The 16,552-nt window shown below is 52.7% G+C and overlaps 1 protein-coding gene across 1 annotated transcript in view; it reads right to left on the bottom strand.

The window, feature by feature from the left end:
* MYT1L (myelin transcription factor 1 like) overlaps window positions 1–16,552 on the bottom strand; it is a 205,371-nt gene that overhangs the window by 126,434 nt on the left and 62,385 nt on the right. The window contains exon 2 of the mRNA XM_054570031.1: window positions 8,744–8,886. The gene's annotated coding sequence lies outside the window, so the exon portion shown is untranslated. The remainder of the gene's footprint in view (window positions 1–8,743; window positions 8,887–16,552) is intronic.

Here is a 16,552-nt window from a genome sequence, read left to right as displayed (position 1 = left end):
TTACAAAGTCCTTATTGGTTTCTGATAGAAGCATTGATTTCCAGTCTCTCACGTTGTGAGGACACCGTGATGTCTTACTATTTTGTATTGTATTAAGTGTCTGTATGACTTACCTTCTGAAACTGTGTACTTTTCATCACCAGCTCTAATACATGGCACATCTATAAATTCCAACGGAACAGGCCTTGAGTTTTACAAATTAACACTGACTTTTCATAAATCTGGAGACTGGGCTTGCCGACGTCACTGAGCTCCAGTGCTCCGGGACCTCAGCTCACCAGTGTCTCTGTGCCTTCACGGCAGCGGTGACACTGAAGTGCACGGGTTAGGGCCTGGGAGAGGCTCTCAGCACGGAGCATCACGTGGGAAAGGCGAGGACTGGCCAGAGGTCCGGGGCGTCTCCCGCGGCCACAGGGCGCCCGGGCAGGCGGGAGGCGGCGCTCGAGGGCAGGCCCCGGGGCTCCCCGACTCGCGGGCTCCCCCCGGCTCCGGGGGCCAGGTCAGTCTGCTTACAGAGCTGCGGGTTGAGAAGCACGTTGACATCAAGAGAGAATTAGCCTCATTTTTCAATATTTGAATGTGATATCAGGAATCAGTGTTTTTTAAATTCTAAGTTTCATCTTGCTAAAGAAGTCTGGTTTTAGGTCATCAAATTCCAACAGAGATGATACGTAGTAGGGGACTCTGGGACCACCCCCCAGAGATGACAGGCTGCCCTGGCTCTTTGTCCGCCCTCAGAATCATCTGAAGGCCTGAGCCTGGAGCAGCCGCAGCAGCCGGCTGGGGCACTGTGACTCCGTGCCCCGGTGCCCCGGGACGTCACGGTGACAGTCCTGTGGCGCTAAGGAGGGCTACGCAGAGAAGGCTTCCTTCTGAGCGACCCACACACTTATGTTCTTAGAACCTACACAGCGAGCGCATGCCGGGGGGCAGGGGCCCTGGCCTGGTCGGGGGTGTGGCCTAAGCAGCTTCATGACTGTGGACAAGTCACTCATTTCTCTCATTTTAAAATGAGGAAGGAGGATTAAACGGTCGAGTTCTCTTACGGTGTTTTTCAAAGTCCTAGGAACTGAGGGAAACCGGCGCGGGTACCTAGGTAGACTCCGAACAGGGCAGGTCCAGAAGGGGACCCCAGCTTCCGCCCAGAGTCTCTGTCCCGTGTCCTGCTGGCCCCAGCAACGCGGCCCCGCCATCCAGTCGCTCGTCTCGGAAACTGAGGGGCACCACTAAGCCTCCCTTCCTTTCAATCCCCGCATCGGCAAGTCTTCATGACTTAATCTCCAAAACACCCACGAAGTCATTTTCTTCTGGAATGACACACCTCCGTCCACACCGCATCACCTCACCTGACGGATGGAACCGCCTCCTAACTGGCTTCTCCACGGTCACTCTTCCCCGAACATTAACTCTCCAGGCTGTTCACAACGGCGTCCTCTGTCTCCTATCAGATGTTTCCTGGACCAAACCCGAGGACACCCCAGGTTGCAAGCAGCTCCTCACACTCCAGGGCGGAGAGCTGGGGCGCCCCTCCCTGCAGCGGGGCCTGTGGGCAGTGCGGCCACCGGGCCCCCGGGCCTGCCCTCCGTGGATGCAGCGACACGTCCCTGGGGCCGTCCCTGGGGCCGTCCCTGGGGCCGTCCCTGGGAGCCCTCTGGAAGGAGGGGAGGGCTGCTAGTGCCTCCAGCTCGCAGCTCAAGCAGATGGCTTCCCCGTGAGACGTGCGAGCTGGGTCTCGCCCAGACCCTCCCTAGCAAGCACCCCCGTCCTTCGGCCCCCCCGGTGGCCCTGACTGAGGTGCAGGGGTGCGCCGCCCACACTCCCGTCCTCGGGGTGGCCCGCAGCCTCCGCCTCCCTCCAGGCCCCCGTGCGCCTGGTGCGCGTGCCCGTCTCGTTGGCAGGTTTTGTTTTCTAGAGCACAGAACTGCGCCTTTGGGTTGAGTATGAAGAACGCTGAGGGAAGACAAGCAAAAACATTCCGTGTGATACCAATTCCATTGTACTAAGCAGTTAAACGACCTCTGCGCTCAAGGGTACAGAGCTCCGTCTAAATCGCGTTAGCGACACCGCTCCCTCTTTTCCCTGAGAAGCCCTGTTCTGACGTGTCACCGACAGCTGATGTCGGATCACAGCGGGATGCCACGGACTTGCCCCCACCTTCTGAGGGACGACCGCCCCGGGCAGGAACAGAAGAGGCCCGCCCTGCCCCCCGTGCTCCCCGCGCCCCCCCTGCGCTGGGAGACCAGCCGGAGCCCGCTCCCCGGGGGCCCCGAGGCCCCCCGCTCCGTCCCGGAGCCTCTCTCGCTCACGTCTGAGTTCTGGTCCTGCCTCTCACTCTTCGTTCTCTAAGTCCCCCCAGGGGCAGCCTCCGGGGCGCCAGGCCGGTCGGCTGCAGGGTTCTGAGGCGCCGCACACTCTCTGCGGGCTCCTCCCGCAGGCCCTGCGAAGTGCCAGCTTCCACCCCGCAGAGGCAGGCGAAGGGGCGCCGGGCTGGGCACTCCCAGTGGCCTGCAGGAAAGGGGCTAACACACGCACACTGCTAATACCCAGGGACCCACGCTCGGCGGGGCCCCAGCTCCCTGCACAGGCTGGCACTTAAAGGACCGGTGCCTGTGGCCGCTTCAGGGATAATTCAGTCTGCAACAAGGACGCAGTGTCCCGGCCCCTGTGCCCCCACCTCTGTTTTGGGCCGCGAGCCCTGTTATCACTGAGCAGATGACATTCACAGCAGGTACAATGACACACGGAAATCTGTGGGATCGGCTGCACTGACTGGATCTCTGTGCTTTCAAGAATGATGGCACAAGTAGGTGGTGTTCACACCTGCGAGTTAAGAGCCCTGGTCACGGTCCATTTCCATGTAAATTAAGGCACGCGGTGACACACCAAAGCCAGCCCCCAGACCCAGGCAAGCTGCCCTGAGCAAGAAAGCTGGAAAAGAATGAAAGAAAACGGGTTTTTTCCTCCCTTCCCACACAGAAGATTTATGCAAGAAGCTGCCGGTAGCGCTAATGAGAGTTCGGCGCGTAAATCTCCCGTGAAATGACGGAGACCGCCCCCATCCGTCACTGCACCGCGGCGGGCGGGGCGCCGGGGCCGCGCCCTTCCTGGAGGCGCTGAGACAGCGGCTTGGAGCCCGCGCAGAGCCGCAGGCAGGGGGCGAGGAGCAGGGCCGCCAGGGTGGCTGAGTCGGAGAGCCTGCCACCCGCTGCTCGGGACGCACGCTATCCGCAAGGGAAGATGAACTCCGGCTCCTGTGGACGGAATCCGCTTCCCCTCACAGTTTTAAATGTTCCGCAGGAGACCAGGCAAAAGGTCTAAATTACGATCCCAACAACCAGCGGTCACCGTTTTCCTGTCCTCTGCTCACACAGGTGAGCTACGTGTGTCCCCAAGTTAGAGGTCGCCCGCTTTCCAGACAGGTCTTCCACTTCCTGCCCCGACACCCACGGAAGGCCTGGGCCCCCAGGACCCCACCTCCCACCCAGATCCTGGCCTCTCGGGGCTTGGCACTGACTTTCCTCGCCCCTCTGCTGTCCCCGGGCTCGCCGGGGCCACTCTGTCGCCTTGCACGGAGCACTGCGCGGGCAGGGTCGGCGCCTCAGGGCCACACAGCGGCTGACGCACGAACACCTGGTGCCACAGACAGTATTTTGAAGAGGAACACACGCACACGAAACAACATTCTAGAGGCGCCCAGGCGCCTGCCCTGTGCAGAGGGTCTTCCACCCTCCGGGCTGAGCGCCCCGCGCTGCCGGCGGGCGCTGCGCCGAGCGTCTGCGCACGCGCGCTCCTGAGGGCGTGCACGGGAGCGCCACGCACGTGGGTTTCCGCCCCGCGGTTTCCCCTTTCACAGCCTACGCTGGGCTAGGTTTACAGAAGCTCCCTCATTTCAGGAAAGAATACTTACTATTCTATTGCACGAATACATCATAATTTATTTGACCAGTGTCCTATGGACCAGCAGTTGTTTCCAAAATCCTGTGCTTACCAACGAGTCTATAACATGCATGATAAAATCGCCAACTCTCCTAAGACGCCGCTTCTGCGACAGGCGCGCCGTGATCCATCCACTCCCCACCAGGACCCTCTGGGCGCGCTGACCGGGATCGTCCCCGACACCACGCCAAGGCACCCGCAGCGCGCGGAGGCCGCACAGCTCCTGCGAGGCCGCGGGCCGGTCTGGGGAAGCAGGGGCCTTGCCCCCGGGCGCCGCCGCCCCTCAGCTCCGCACGCGCGGCGTGGCTCGTGTGAGCAGGAGTGCGAGCGGCGCCGTGGGCGTGCTCTGAGCGCCACGGGCCCTGCCGGGACGGCCCCGCCCTGCCGCCGTCGCCCGCTGGGGGCCTGCTGCGCACAGGCGGTCCCTGCTGTGACGCTGCCGCTCGGATTTGAATCGACTTGAATCGACGGTGTGAGGAGGGCGAGTGTCTTTTCTAATGTGAAGTCTCTTTGTAGAGGATCTGAAATGCCTTCCCATACCCTTCCTTTGTCCATTTTTAGTTAATGTATTTTGTTAATTTTAATGTTAGTAAGTCTTCCTGTTTCTGCTACGTTCAAATAGGGTTTTCTTACTTGTTTTGTTTATTAATGCAATACTAAAAATGCATATACTAACACTGCCATCTTCTGAAAGTGATTTTGATTAGGGGTGATTTATACATTTAGCTTCTATATTATCTATGTGTAAATCTAACACCTTTTTCATGGCTGTATTATGTTATTCATTATGCTCTCAAAAATGCCCATTGGTTTCCACCTACAAACTTTGCACTGGATTTAAAGTGGCTGTGAAAGCTGCCTGCGAGGCGGGGGCTAACACGGTTTTCATCCTGGTCCAAGTAGGATGTGTCCACAGGATGAAGGAAAATGACATTCATGAGGATAATTCTATTTCCTCCCCAAAGGGGGGAAAAAGCACGGCCGAAGGCCACTCTGACAGTTCTGTGCACCAGGCTGTGCAGCCCCTCGGGGCTGGGGGGCCGCCCCCGACTGCGCAGCGGCCTCCCCAGCAGGCACAGCGCGCAGGGCGCCGGCGCTGAACCGAGGGGTGCGCCTCCGCCGTTTGGGAGCAGGTCCAGAAGCCCAGCACGTGACTCTCTCTGATAAAAATCCAGCTAAGTGCCTGCAGAAGGAACTGTGGAAACCAGCAAAGAGGTTTAATGATAAAAGCCTGCATGGAAGCTGTTGCTAGTTATTTAAACAGAATATGCTTCTCCAAACATAGTAATAATGGCAGATCTTTATAAATGAGATGGTGTACAATCTTTTCGTCAAAAACGGGAAGACAGAAGATAAGAAGCTAACTGCCATTGGGGAGGAACCATGGAGATGGCAAACAAGTCCGCGTGGAGCCCCCACAGCAGAACCGCCCAGCAGGGCTGCGGGGCACAGGTGTCCAGCCTGCCACAGGCTTCGGCAGAGGTCACCAGGAGTTAAGGCCCCTGTCCTAGAACGCAGCTGTATGCACCAAGTGCCTGGTTTCCGTAAAGTCTGTGCCTTGATTCTCCCCATCTCTGGGGATGGTATTTAAGTCATTCCCAGCTGTACCCATCTAGTGAGCTAGCCTTTCAAGACCCAGTTCTGGGGTTAGCCGCTCTTCAAAGGCACCTCTGACCCCAAAGGTCTCCTCCGTGTCCTCAGTCGTCTCCCCCAGACATCTGCTGATTCAGCGAGAAGGACTGAGCGCCTCCTTGAGGGCAGGGGATGTGCAGGAGCCCAGAAAAGGGCCAGGCCCAGATCCTGCTTGGGAGGAAGGCGCCTGCAGGGGCCACGCCCCGGGTGGTTCAGGCTGTGGCTCTCTCCAGGGCAGCGGCCACAGCTTCTCCGCCTCTGTGCCTCCAGAGCCTAGAAGGGTCCCTGGCGCAAAATACGCAAAGTGTTGGGTGAAAGAGGAGCTGATGAAAAAAGGATTAATGCACACTTACTCGTTGGCACCTGTGACAGACAAAGGCAGCTCTGTCAAAGCCTTTTCTCTGAGTAATTTTTTGTCATATCTTATTGTAATGCTAGCTTCTGGATATTTTTATTCAGCTTGGAAATAGACTTGGATTAACAACTGAAATTTGAAGACTAGTTGGAATTAACAATTTGTATAAAATTTGGATCCCAAAATAAAATTCATTTCTATCCTGTGGTAGACCACCTACACCTGCCTCCGGTACTACCTTGGCTACTTACTGACATGTCACCTAAGGACAGTCACTCCAGTCCCCTCGCCTCCCTTTACTGACCTCTGAACTGGGAAGAGCGATCACTGCGCCGCCTGGGCCGCCCGGCGCCGGCACACGTGGCAGGGCGCAGGCACCGAGAGCTCTCAGCGCCCACCAGTGATGCGGGCAGGCAGCCCCGCCTCTCCACATCCTCACTGCTGGCAGGGGCCCTGGGAGGCGCTCACGACCGCCACCTCTCTGTCGCTGGTCTTCCGTTGAGAACGGCCAGCTCCTGGGGGCAGCGCAGCCTGCTGACCGCGGCGGCGGGGCTCTGGGAGGCCGGCCCGCTGGTGGCCCAGCTTTAAGGAGCTGTCGGAACCCACATCTCCATCCTCAGTGTGGATTTCATAAAACTCTGTACTTAGCGTTCTTCGGTGATGACTAGTTGTCTACCAGATCAGGCTCAGAAAAAACTATCTAATAAAATCTGATTTTTTTTCAAACTGAAAGAACGAATTGTTTAAGGTATGGTCCATGTTCAAATTGGATGTGGAAATCCACTACTGTAAAGTAAAAAAACTTCTATTTCTATTTCATTAGGACATTTTGCCATGTGATCTATAGGTTGAACGCAATCCTCATCAAAATCCCAATGTCATATTTTCAGAAACAGAGATGCCCATCCCAAAGTTTATATGGAATGTCAGGGGACCCCCCAAAAGCCAAAATACACTTGAAGAAGAAGAACAAGTATTCGACCCCTGGTCTCCAAACTTCCAGCAAGGCCATGGCCATCAGCATGGCGCGGTGGTGGCCCAGGGACAGACATCGGAGCAGCGGGCAGAGCAGAGCCCAGAACTCAGCCCTGGCTCGTTGGGCCCAGGGCCTGTCACCAAGGTGCCAAGAGCATCCGATTGGGAGAGAACAGTGTTTCAACAAATGCTGCGGGAAAACTGGATATCTACGCATACTATATGAAATGTAAAAACTAAAAATTAACTCAAAACAGAGCATAACTTTCTATGAGAGCTAAAATTATAAGACTCCCAGAAGAGAACACAGAGGAGCATCTTCACAGCACTGGGTCTGGCAATGATTTGTTGACTAAGACACCACGAGCTCCGGCAAGAAAAGAAACGAGGCCACAGCAAAACAAAAGCCTTTTGTAGACTGGCGGGCACTCTCAGCCGAATGAAAAGGCAAACTATGGAATGGCGGGAAGTATTTGCAATATCTGATAAGGGGTTAATATCCAGAATATATAAACAACCCCTACAACACAACAACAACAAAACAACTCAATTAAGGCAAACGACTTGGGCACAGTTACCCAAAGAAGGCAGGAATGGCCAAAAAGCACATGAAAAGATGTTCAACATCACTAATGAGGGAAATGCAAATCAAAACCATTTGAGACACCATCTTATGTCCATTAGGATGGCTGTTGTTAAAAACCAAACAAAACGGAAAACAAGTGTTGGAGAAGAAGTGAAGAAACTGGAAGCCTGTGGGTCGCTGGTGAAGCTACAGACTGGTATAGCCACCACGGAGAACAGCGCGGCAACTCCTTAAAAAACGAGAAACAGAATTCCACACAATCAAGCAACTCATCTTCTAGGTTCCGCTCCGCCCCGAAAGCAGGGACCTGCACACTCACGCTCACAGCAGCGCCGTTCACAAAACCAGCAGCGGGAAGCGCCCCAAGTCTGCACGGACGGGCCAAGGATAAACCAAATGCGGGCTGCACACACAGTGGACTATTACTCAGCCTTAAAGGGAAGGCTATTCTTCCCTTTATGCAATAATGCAATAATGACGGTGAAACCTGAAGACAAACTACGTGAAATAAGTCAGTCACAAACTGACAAGCACCGTGTACTCCACTCACACGAGGCCCCAGGCTGTCAGAGTCACGGTGCCAGAGAGCAGGACGCAGGTCGGGTAGGAGGTGCAGAGCGGCTGTGCAAGGGGAAGAACGGCAGCTTCAGAGGAACAAGAGCCTGGGGGTGGATGGTGGTGACGGTCACACAGCTACTACTGGACTGTACACATAAAACAGATCGAACAGTAAATCTTACGTTACACATAGTTCACTACAGCTTAAACAACTCTTTTAACAAACCCTTAATAACATGAAGTTGTGCAAGGAGCATGATTTCCAAGATTCGCAGTGGGTCCAAGGGAGGTTTATCAACAGTAACTGACAGCAAACTGTGAGGACCTTGGGCTATGCAAATGAGGCCCTCATTAAAGACCTGATTAATTTCTTTAAAGGTAAAGTGTCCCTAAGTAGATTTTAAGGGGCTTCTGGACAACTGCCAAAGGGTGAACAGACTGTTACAATGGCTATGAAATTACTCCTGGTTAATGTACTGGGATAACAGAAGACTATGTGAGTCTATGTTTAGAAATAGGGGATAAAATCTGACTTTATGTTGAGTTTGTTTATTAAAATTAAGGGACACTGTGCACTCTGGCAAATCAAAACCCTGCCATTCACAAACCCACCTTGATGGTCTTTCAAAGTAAAGTATTTCGAGGTAACTGGACCACATGTGTGTCTGCACAGGGCCCGGAGCAGGACCCAGAGCCGTTACCTTTACGTGTCTCCTCGGGGAGCCATGTGTCTATGGGATGAGCGGGAGCCTTTCTTGATGGAAAGTCGTCGATAATTTGGGAGATACACTTGATTGGATTCGATCACTACATTTTTTTCTTCTTCCACCAGATGTGGGTCACTCTAGAGAAAGAAAAAAAAAAAAAAAGAGGCAGAGAATGAGGTTGATCTTCCTAAGGAGACAAAATTCCTGCACAAGGGGTGTGAGTCTCAGGGAGCTTTGCACTTGGAGACGGGGGGTCAGAGCGGGTGGGCCGAGCACAGACCACGCAGGCACCACAGGGAGGGACGGCGGGGAGGCCGCCTCTCTGCGGCCGATTCACTTCTGAGAAACAGTTCCCTACAGAAAACTCCTTCAGAAAAGTAAACTACTGCTTGTGGTCTAAAAAACAGTAAACGTATTCTTATAGCACTACATGTGAGAGGTATTTTGTATTGAATATAAAAAGTATCGTGGCAGCATGAAATATGCAGAGGCCAAATAGAGAAGCGTATCTATGTGTCTGTACATACATGATGGAGGACCCCCAAAACGGAATTTATTTATAAAAAGTTGTGCATTTATCCCTACGTGTTCAAACTTTGGCCACCTTCAAAGCACGCGCCATTGGATGCAGCGCACTCATTGAGACACTTTCTCCACTTCTCAGAACAGTGTTTGAACCTGTCGATTTTGATGCCTTTTAGCGCTCCTACCGTTTTTTGTTTTACCTCTTCCACTTTGGCAAAACGTTTCCCTTGGAGGACCTTTTTCATCCAGGGAACAAAAAAGTCAGAGTGAGGTCGGGTGAACAGGGAGGGTGGGGCACAGGGGTCATGCAGCTTCTGGTTAAAAACTGCTGAACACTCAGTGCGGTGGGGGCAGGTGCGCTCGTAAATCATCCATCGTGAAATGGGCAAATGCATTGAAAGAGTGTTCAGAAAAATTCACTGGAGCTTAACGCAGCCTCTCACAACCACGCCAACTGGCCGACTGACACAGATGGGCTCCTAGAACACTCACTAGTGGGGGAGCCTGTATTACAAGGGGCCTGCCCTCCAAGGTAACTCTGGGGTGTTTTTGGGTTTCCCCTCATATACACAGCCTATATCATCAGCACATTGTCAGAAATGTTTTTATTTTTGTCCTTCCTGCTATAAAGACAGTAAGCTGCAGTCCTTTCCATCTAAAAGACTTTACAAGAGCATGCTATTTGCTAATTAAAAAATAAGCAAAACAGAACCTCTCAACAATTTAAATTTTTATTTGTTATAAGTATAAAGCAGCATCCAAATAAAGTGTTTAAAATGGGCCTTATGCATACTCCTCTATTATTAATAGTCATATAGTGAGCACAGTGATCTTTAGTATGTTCTGAGGTGTTACTAAATTGGCTAAAAATGGTTCAGAAAGTAAGTATTCAATATAGTGGTTTTATGAAAATGCATGTTAACTCCCAATTGATAAAGAACATCAAATAGACAAATTTAAACAAATCTTATAAATGAACCAACATAAAGGAAAACAAGTACATGACCAATGGTGCATGAACAGGACCGGGCGTCAAGAACCAGGGCCGCCCCATTGGATGCACCGCCCACGCAGCGCTAAAAAGAACCGCGCTTTGTACGCCGTGACTCCGTTACTTTTCACAGCGCCGCACTCGTCCGGCAGGGCTAGAGACTCGCCCCGTCACGGGAGCCTCCCAGTTCCTAGGCTGAGCACGCGTCGTTGTCACTGCGGGGACGCGCGTGGTCCGGAAGGCAGCGCGGAGAGAGGCCCATGCTCCCCGCAGGCGTAGGCTAGTGTCCTCCCAGCAGATGTCTGCAAACAGTCAGGGTTGTTTATTTTAATCCTCATCCAAGGACATGCTTATTGATTAAAATATCTGGGTTTTCCATTGAAGTGGTAAGTATCTACAAAATAGAACTTTGTGACCAAAACAACAGGCTGTCTGGTGTGTGCCCCACATCCCCATATGCACATCCACAAAGAGGCAGCTGGAACGCTCTCCTCCTTCCCCATGTGGAGCCCTGGGCCCTGCTCTCATCTCCAAACGTCACCATCTCTGTCTTCCTGTCCTCGGGTGACACGGCGACGGGCTCCTTTCCCGGTCCCCTTGAGCTCACCTGCAGACCCGAGACGCAGCCCCTCCTCCTCCGGGAGGAAGTTCCCCAGGGGAGCCTTTTCTGCAAAGTGCATTTTCACCTGGAGCCACCTGGGTGCTGCAGATGACAACTCCCTGAGGGGTGTGTGATGCTTCTTACAAATGTACACACACGCGCGGTCTGCCCAGGATGTACCCAGCCATGGAATATGAAAAATAGAGACATCTGTTGACAAGAAACATTGTACACAGGGCACTGACACCTCAGTCCCCTTCAAAGTTGGCGCCTGGGAACTTCACGCAGGTCTCCCAGTCGCCATCAAGTGCCCCGTCATATTTTCCTGAATCTCATCGACCGTCTGAAATCTCTTCCCTTTCAAAGGTGACTTCAGTTTTGGGGAAAAGCCAGAAGTCGCAGGGCACCAAATCTGGACTGTAGGGGGGCCGAGTCACCTGGGTGATTTGATGTTTCACTAAAAACTGCACGAAATGTGATACGTGAGCGGGCACATTGCGTGAGGAAGCTGCCAGTCACCAGTTGCCCAGAGCCGCGGCTTCTGAGTCACCCAAATAATTTTCGTGGAGGAACGTTCAAGCTTAACGCAAAATCTGATGCAGATTCATTGCTCTACTCACTCAGCCACTTTGAATGCGACGGCCACAGAGCACACATGCTCACTCAGTGGTGTCACCTGCCCCACTGATGAGCACCGAAGGATGCTGTCCCTGTGGTTCTGGCTGCTCTTAGCAGGGAGCTCAGTTACAGACACAAGCACAACAGCCAGGTGGGCGCGCCTTTGAAGACTCAACCGCGCTCTGCTCTCAGCTTACGCTGGACTGACAGCCTCCCCTCACACGCTGTTGCTCAGGTAACATACAAGGCTTTTCAATGGCAGTTGTCAAATGAAATTGTACTACATGGCCATTTCTTTGCTTTAAACTCTTTGCTTTGAGATGTTTGCAGGCTCACAACGCAGCTGCATCCCATGCACCTTGAAGCCCCGCGTCCCCCGGCAACATGATCTTGCAGAGCTGCAGGGCCTCCTCAGAGCCAGGGTTCTGGCAGAGTCTTTCCACCGACCTTGTTCAGATTTCCCGGCTTTACTTGCACTCACTGCTGTGTGTTTAGTCCTACACAGTCACACTTGCGCAGGGTCATTCGTCCGCCACCACAGCCAAGACACAGAACGGCCACAGCCACAGGGGCCCCTCGTGTCCCTTTTACAACCACACACACTTTTCTTCCTGCAACTTCCAATCTGCCCACTTCTGTGAAACTGGCCATTTCACGAAGGTTCTGTAACACAGGGACCAGACTGGTAGCTGCCGAAGGTGAGGGGAGTAGGGGAGGAGGTGGCGAAATGGGCGAAGGGGGTCGAAGGCGTCAACTTCCAGCTATAAAACGCCTAGGTCCCCGAAACGAGATGTGCAGCACGGTGACTCCAGTTAACAAGGCTGTACGGCATGTCTGACAGTTGCTAAGAGAGTAGGTCTTAAAAGTTCTCATCACAAGAAAAGAATGTGCAGCCGTGAGGTGATGGGTGTTAACGAGACTTACTATGGTGATCATTCCACAACAGACAGGAAGACTGAGTCACGTGTACACCCGAAACTAATGTTCTATGTCGATTATATAAATAAAAATGAACACGTTCTATAAACGGACGGCACAGTCTGTGACCCCTGGGGACGTGGCTTTTTCGCTCAGCCTAAGCTTCTGAAGGTCCATCCAGGCCGCAGTGTCTCAGCCGCGGGCTCTCTACCTTGCTGCGTGGGGCTGAGGGCGTGAGCGAGCCTGGTTTTAACCGTTCCCCCGTAGAGGGACGGCGGGGTGTTGCCGTCTTGGGCCACTATGGATAAAGCTGCACCCAAAGTTTGTCGTCACTACTCTTTATTTTAGCCATTCCGACAGGCGTGTGCGGGTGTCTCACTGTGGGCTTAATCTGAGTTTTCCCGATGGCTAATCATGCTGACCATCTTTTCATGTGCTTGTTTGCTGTGTGTCTGTACATCCTCTTTGGTGCAAAATGTGTCCATGTTTGCCGATTTTCTAAGTTCTTTTTTTCTAACTGGAATTTAGAGAGTTCATTGTATATTCTATATACTAGTTCTTTGCTGAATATTTTATTTTTTAGAGAAGGGAAGGGAGGGAGAAAGAGAGGGAGAGGAACATCCATGTGTGGTTGCCTCTCACATGCACCCCCATGGCCCGCAACCCAGGCCTGTGCCCTGACTGGGAATCGAACCAGTGACCCTTTGGTATGCAGGCTGTGCTCAGTACACTGAGCCTCACCAGCCAGGGCTCCTGCACATTTTTCCCAATTTGTTTCTTGCCTTTTCACTGCTGTAGGGCAAACTGCAGAACAAAAGCTTTAGTTTTGATGAAATGTAATGCATCACTTTTTCCTTTATGGATCATACGTTTATATGTTTATGCCATTATTTTCTGTCTTCTTCCACTGAAAAATGGCCCTCCATTATGGCAGAGACTTTGTTTTCTAACTCATTTCTAATTCCAAAAGTCTAGAACTACGCCTGACACAGAACAGATACTGAACGAACATGTGAAATGAATAAATAAATGTATACTTGGTTTTAGATCACTGTGATGTTAATGGTTATATTATCACATTCATTTTTTCTTTCTTAATATTTATAAGAAAGGACTGATTTTGTCTTTCCTCATTTGACAAGGGTGTATACCATTCAAATTACTTTAGATTAGTTATGCAGTACATTTTAAAAAGCATGATTTGTCCCCAAGTTCAAGAATGAACGATTACTTCATGCGTGTTTTTTAGACTGATTATATATTAAGAGACAGACTGAAATTTCATAACATATCTTGTCATAAAAAATAGACATAAATCACATTTTGCTTAAAATTTTTGCTTTGGGCCTAGAGAAAACCGGACTTGCTTATTCTCCTTCCCTCTCTCCCTCCCTCCCCTCTTCCCACCATTTGTTCTTTCTCTACATTTGTTCCTAAATGGTGAGTACAGAAGAATTTCTCAGGCTGATACCTGTAAGTACTTCTCCATGTATAATAAAGCCAGTGTTATCGCTAGTGTCGCTGTGTTAAAAACCTACTTGGATGTGATTGCCACTGTACTATGTTTCCTTTGAATCCGTATTTGCGGATGTCGGCGCTGGGTGACCTGCAGCGCGGGAAACGGGGCAGCAGCGCCGCCGGGGTGGGTGCGCTGCCCGCTGCCGCCCCCCTCAGCGCTCCCTGCCGCCCTGATGGCCCGCTGTGCACACACGGCCCCCGTGGCATCTGGGCCTGCCCTGAAGAGCGCCCCACACTGCCCCGGGGCCCTGCGAGCCTCCTGCCCAAGGGGACAGGGCTGAGCCACCCATGGACCTCCAGTGACCACCGGAACCACCCACGAACCAGAATCTCATTCAGGGCCCCTCAAAGCAGTTCTGTTGGGAACAAAGAAAAAATGTATCTGTTGTACCGGTTTTAAATACGGACATGGAAACAGCTGTATTTAGTGCCTCTGCTGACCCCTGCGACAACCCTGAAAACGCCAGAGGGGCTGGGCAGCAGCTGCAGGGACACGCAGGTAGCCAAGGAGAGCACCTGTCAGCCGCAAAGCTGTGGCTCCTGGAGAGAAGGAGCGCGGAGGCCGGAGGCACGGCTCTGCTCCAGGGAGAGCGCCCAGGAGGCGGCCCCCCGCCCTCGCCCCCTGCCTGCTCACCGTGACGGCGACCGGCCGAGGCGCCTGCGCCGCGGGAAGCACTCCCCGCTGAACTCCAGAACCTGAGAGTTCGGAACTTGGAACCACGAGTGGTCTGCCAGGCTGCAACGATCAGCCCTCAAGGTGAACAACAGGAAGCATCCATTTTTTAAAAACTTACTAGGTATATTCATCAGTTAAACACACACATAGTTTAAGGGTCACATAGCTGTACGTGGCTTGTTATGAAAAACGGTGCCCCCCAAATATCAGCCATTCCATTTCCAGCTCCCCAGAGGGAGGGACTCCCAGCTCTCTCAGCCTCCCTTCCGGCATTGACCTCCAAATCACTACGCGAGTGACCGCAGCTCTGCCACTGAGACGCGACGTCCTGCGGCGTCCCGCCAGGGAGCGGCGGCCCTGCACGCGCCGCGGCGGAGAGCAGGACGCGGTGCTCCGACACTCGCCCCTCGCCCGCGCCGTCTCACACGCCTTCTGGCCCCGATATGTCACAGCGGACACGCTACTGGATTGTGCGTGGATATCCTGTTGTCACAAGAGGAGGCCCCATTGGCAGAGGAGCCTATGGTCCACTATGGACAGTTGTGCTTCCCTGTGAGAGGGTGTGGAGGGACCCCCGGCCTCGCTCCCACCTGGTGCCCTGGGGGCCGTCTCCGGAGGGCTGTCAGCGCGCCCCGCCGGTCCTGCCGCGCACTGAGGTCCCCCTCACCGGCACCCCGGAGTGTCTGGGCACCCATCTGCTGTTCTGTGCATCCCACGGCCCCGTCTTTCTTGGATGAAGACACCATCCCATACTTTTCTAAGAAATAAAAGGTCCTTGGGAGATCATTTCTGACTATTGCTTTAGTATTTGTTTGAGCGAAAAATCTGGACCGGGATAATTCTCCCTCGGATGTGCGAAGGCTTCCCGCCCATGAATGTACATCTTGAAGACCCTGCACAAGTCCGTTCCCACGTCACCGGACCGCGGCCTGTTCCCGGGGCTGAGATCCGCCGGCGGCGGCGGCCGTGCGGGCCTGGGCTCCAGGGCGGGTGTGGGGTTCGTCCCTCTCGGCTGGTCCCTTCCCACCTCCAGGGACGTCTTCTGCACTTATTTCTTTATTGCTTCTTTTCTCCCCACTTTCTCTGTTCTGTCCTTCTGGAGATTCTATTATTCAGATGATGGTCTTACAAGACAAGTGCTTTAACTTTCCTGTATTTTTTTTTTCTTTTTAAATCTTTATATTTTTGTTCTAATCAGGTTTCCTCTATTTCACATTCTCACCCTTCCGGTGAGATTTTTAAAATTTAAATTTTACACCCATATTTTTACTTCAAGTGATCTTTTGGTTATTTGAGTCTTCTCCCTCTGCTACTTAAAAAAAGTATTCTTTTGCTGCTTTTGTTGCTGTTAAGTACCATAGTTTCTCTGAGAGGTTAATGTTTCTTTTTCCTTCTGGTATAGTTTCTATTTCCTCCAATTTGGTTTTATCCTTTGTTTCCTTTTTGTTTGTTTTGCTCTCTCTCAGCGGCTTTGTCAGGCAGTGCGGCAGCACTAGGCAGTCCACGAGGGCAGCGGGGCTCCTGGACCTCAGGCTTCTGTGCAGCTGCTGCGACCAGTGGGGGCGGCTGGAGCCCAGGAGGATGGACATGGAGCATCAGTGCGCTGGGGCCTCACCTCCCCCTGACAGCTCCGGGGTGTGTAAAGTGGGGGGGGGGGGGGGGGGGGGTCTCCCAGCGACTCGCTCACAGCCCTGCACAGGCCTTTCCCGGCCACTCCACACTGTAGGAACATTATTTTAAGGCTGCTGCTTTTTTCATTTCTGGTGATTTGCAAAATCTGGCTTTACTCAGTCACCTTTTGCTCTCTGGTTTCCCTTTAGTTTATATTTTAGAGCACAGGTTCCACATGTACATTCATTACCACAATAACAATCCTCCTAACAAACTGGTGGTTGCTCGAGGGGGCAGAGTTGGGGGTGGGTGAACAAGGCAGAGAGAGTGGGCGGCACAGATGGG

Source organism: Pteronotus mesoamericanus, unplaced genomic scaffold (assembly GCF_021234165.1).
Source record: "Pteronotus mesoamericanus isolate MK-2021 breed Mesoamerican mustached bat unplaced genomic scaffold, CSHL_Meso_final contig_101, whole genome shotgun sequence".
NCBI classification, from domain to species: Eukaryota; Metazoa; Chordata; class Mammalia; order Chiroptera; family Mormoopidae; genus Pteronotus; species Pteronotus mesoamericanus.
This window is presented reverse-complemented; position numbering and strand designations above follow the sequence as displayed.